A 4,751-nucleotide genomic window follows, 5' to 3' on the forward strand; every position below is an offset into this window, starting at 1 on the left:
TAATTGTGAAGTGATGGATTTAGGAGAGCTAGACTAAGCCTAGACTTAGTAAACAATTAACCTCCGCACCAAGGGCTCCCAAAAGGGAAGTCGCTGCAACCAAAGCATTCACAATATTCACCGGCTTCCACCTAGTTAAAATAATACATTGATTGGTTCCCCGAGGGCCAATTGCCAAATTCACAAGACCAAACTAGACTTAGGCTGCGTTTGGGAGTAGCTTCTCAAGGCTACTTTGAAGCCCCAAGGATCTTTGAGCAAAGTATGGGGTGTTTGGCAAAGAATTTTCAAGGCCCCTTTGCAAAATGTTAGCCTTGTGAAGGCTGAAAGCCCAAGGCAGGTGGGAGGCTGCCTTGGGCTTTCAGCATGCCGAAAATGCTGAGGGTGAGGGGCTAAAAAAAATTTCTTCCCAAATTATCCTCGTTGATTCTTCGTTTTTCCGGTTTTGCCCTCTCATCGTCTTCTTCTTCTTGGGTATTGTTCATCTTCTTCGCGGAGACCTTGCTCGCGCCAGCCACTGTGCCGGCAGCCCTCGACCACGCTAGCATCGAGGTCGTCGCGAAGGTCGCAACCGCGACCCATTTGGTCGCAGATCTGGTCGCCGGCCGCGACCTTCGCGCTGCGACCAGATGGGTCGCCGGCCGCGACCTTCAGGCGACCTTCGCGAAGGTCGCGACGCAGATCTGTGTCGCCGGCCGTGCTTCAGGCGACCTCCGTGGAGGTCGCGACCTTCGCGCGACCCATCTGGTCGCGACCTTTGCACTGCAACCAGATGGGTCGCCAACCGCGACCTTCGCGGAGGTCACGACGTAGATTTGGTAGCGACCAGATCTGCGTCGCCGGCCATGTTTCAGGCGACCTCCGCGGAGGTCGCGACCTTCGCGCGACCCATCTGGTTGTAGATCTGGTCGCGACCACGCTAGCCGCAACCTTCACGCGCGACCAGATGGGTCGCCGGCGACCTCTGCAGCGCGGTGGGTAGCCGGCCCAGATCCGGGGTCGTCGGAGGTCACCGGAGGTCGCTGGGGGTCGCCGCCAGCCGCCGAATGCCGCCTGCCCTTGCTGGTTTTCATTTTTTTTATTTTTCCTTTGATAATTTTTTTTTTTACAAAAGTCCTTTGTCCCCCAAACGCATTTTGCTCAAAGGTACTTCACAAAGGGCTTTTAAATTATAATTTACCAAACACAGTTTGCATTTTGGAAAACACATTTAACTCAAAGATCTTTGCATTTTCCTAAAGACTTTCTCCCAAAGTCTTCCTAAACGCACCCTAAGGGGCTATTTGGTTCAACTTTGGGGAAATGCAAAGCCATTTCCCCAAGTATATTTAGAAGAATGGGCATTTGGTGAATGCTGAAGTGTTTGGGAATTCTTTTTTGGTGTAGCATTTTGCAAAATAGCTTTGAGAAGAAAAGAAAAAAGAAAAAAAGAAAAGGAAAAAGGAGGAGGAGATGTTCTTGACGCAGAGGAGGAGAGTGAGTGGGGGAGGCGGCCGGTGGCTATGGTGGGGGAGGCGGCGAGTGGCTGTGGGGAAGTGGTTGGTGGCTGTGGTGGTGGGGAGGCGGCCGGTGGCTGTGGTGGTCGGAAGGTGGCGGGTCGCGCGACCCATGCATTGCCGTCCTGTGGGTCGCGCGGCCTCAGGGCGATTGGATCTGGTTGGCTAAGCACCACTCAGCTTGTCGCGCGGGTCGCTCGACGCCGCCTGAGGCCGCGACCCACGCGACGGCGGTGCGTGGCGACCGGATCTGGGCGGCTGAGCACTGCTCAGCCCGTGGCGTGGGTTGCGCGACGCCACCTGAGGCCGCGACCCACGCGACGGTGGTGCGTGGCAACCGGATCTAGGTGGCTGAGCACCGCTCAGCTCGTGGCGTAGGTCGCGCGACGCCGCCTGAGGCCGCGACCCACGCAACGGCGATGCGTGGCGACCGGTGCTCAGCCCGTCGCGTGGGTCGCACGACCTAGGCGACGCCACTGAGGTCGCAACCCACGCAACGGTGGTGCGTGGCCACGGCGATGTGTGGCGACGTCCGTGTGTGCGCGACCAGCTCCGGCTGGTGGAGCTTCGCCGGCTGGGCTTTGGTCTTGAAGAAACGAGGGAGACGAGGAAGACGATGAACAATAGATTTTGAGGGTAAAACAAGAAAACTCAATTATCAGTGAGGGCAATATTGGAAGAAAAAAATTCATTAAACCCTCCTTTAGCATTCCAGAGCATTCCAAATGCTAGCATTCCCCTAAGTATACCTCAAAATGCTGAACCAAACGGCTGAAATTTTTCCCAAGGGGCTTTCGGGGCTGAAAGCCCTTTGGGAATGTTGAACCAAACAACCCCTAATTAGGGCCCGTTTGGTTCAGCTTTGGGGAAATGCCCTTGGGAGAATGCAAATATCTTTGAGATAAAGAAGTTTTCCAAAATGCTAGACCGTTTGGTAAACTGTAACTGAAAAGCACTTTAGGGAAATACAAGACTGTTTGGTAAACATGTATTTGAAAAGCCATTTAGTGTGACCAAATTAAGTTTTTTAGTTTTAGTATTTTTAAAATTGCAAAAAAGAAACAATAGCTATATAATATTTACATTTTCATGTTGAGAGTAATGTAAAAGATACATATTAATAATTTTATTTAAAAATTATATTAAAAGAATTTGATTATAGATTAGATGCAAAGCTTAACTTTTGGCTAAGGATTTTTTTAAGTTTGTTTTCAACTTTAAATAATTTTTTAATTATTAAAATATTCATTATTTTCGTTAATTAATGATCATTCTAATATATTAATAAAAAGTTGGGCTATTGATTGTCAAAAAATAAAAATGATTAGCAAAAAAAATGTGAACTTATTTGGTGAATAATAAAGAGACCGATTGTGGATGTTATTTTTTTAGTAAGCATCGCATATAAAAAAGGAAGGACTCTCAGCGGAAATAGATTATTCCATAAGTGATGTTTCGTTGAATATTCACATATATTTTAAGATATCTTGTTGGCAATCATTGCAATTGGTAGATAGTATAAAAAATTAAGGGATATATTATGTCAGCTCCGTGTTCGTTAGTTAGTTTTGTGTTAACATCGTTGATTCGGCATTATATACATGTCTTGTATCGTGTCGTGTTGGTTCAATAATTTTCAAATCATGTTTATGTCAAGTAAGTTGACACGATCAATTAATCATGTACGTATGACACTGACATGAATCGACACTCATAACTGTGACCTCTATTTCATGCTTACAAAGAAGAGCGAAGGAAGCATAACATCGATTGCTCCAAATTTTACCGTGGGTAATCGGCAGGCCAAGATTATTAGCCGTGACATGAGACTTCTAAATTTTGGCAGTATATAAATTAATTAATTAATTAAAAATGAGCAAGACTTGAATTATTAAAAAGAAGAAGCAAATCCATAGTTATGATTAGGGAAGAAGTAATGTAGGAGGAAGGGGGGAATAAAATAAAACAAAAATAAAATAAAGAAAAAGAAGGGGAAAAAAATCCCAGAAAAATAGGCTCGAATTCCCCCTCAAGTCGATTTGGCTGTTCTGAGTCTTCTGACCACCCAAACCCTCACCAATGAACTATATCCTGCAATGATTATCAAAAGATTAACTAAGAACCATCTTATGTTATATTGTTCTATAAAGCAATAGCTGAGATACACACACAATCAAAAATTGTAATGAAAACACATGCAACTACGGACATAAAATAAGTAGTATATATGCACCTCCATAACTGTTGCTATAAGATTGTTGCTCCCATGGCCTGGTGGGAACCGGCCTGACAATAGAATTTGCATTGACGGGAATAGTTTTATCAGTAGTCGAAACAATTTCACTAGGTCTTGCTGTTCCGGAAGCTTCCACTCTATCACTAGTGCTTCCAGATGATTGCGGCTTAAATGACGCAGGACCTGATGAACCCCCGGCTCTTTCCCACAGCTTAGGAGGTGGACCATTTGTTGCGGAAACAGGGAATGAATGTCACAAACTACTGCAAACAAACAATGAGGACTGATGGTTGGGGTTGATTTTAAATAGTGGCCTGACTTTGCACCAGCTGCCTCAAGACTAATCACTTTTAGGGCAACACCCAACATGAGAATCCCTGTTCAATTATCACTACAAAACACGAATCCTTCAAGCAGATAAAGAGTTAAGAGACACCAACCGACGGTTGCCCTTAAAGATACACAAACAGCGAGACCCAATAGACGGAAAAAGTAGCTAAGCTCATAAAGAAAAAAACCCAGAATGCAGAGTCCACACATAACGGAATTAAACCAAAAAAGATAGAAACTTCAATTATAGACCCCCACCAAATTCGGCTACGAGAATAAAGCCCCTCCTTTTTCAGCACGCGACCACAAAACTTAAAGCGAATGGGAACCCAAATCAGAGAAGACAAAGAGCACTCGATTCAGCTGGACGTCACCCATAATTACATCAAGAACCGAAACGAACGAGCAAGAATGAAAGACAAGAAATGATGCGTGATGGGTTGAGTGATTCAAGAACAGAGATTTTTTTAAAAGGGATTTTTGTGGTTAAGTGTATGGAGTAGTGTATACGGGGAAGAAATGGAAAGGAATAAGAACAGATAAAAACAATCTCCTTCCAAGGTATAAAGGCAGTGCCACCAACCAAGGATGAGGATCGAGATCTACGAAGTTCACCACCAAGGCCTAAAGCTTCCACCAGCCAAGGATAAAGGACTTCGGGATAGGAGAAGCTCACCACCAAGGCCTAA

Source organism: Rutidosis leptorrhynchoides, unplaced genomic scaffold (assembly GCF_046630445.1).
Source record: "Rutidosis leptorrhynchoides isolate AG116_Rl617_1_P2 unplaced genomic scaffold, CSIRO_AGI_Rlap_v1 contig232, whole genome shotgun sequence".
NCBI lineage: Eukaryota > Viridiplantae > Streptophyta > Magnoliopsida > Asterales > Asteraceae > Rutidosis > Rutidosis leptorrhynchoides.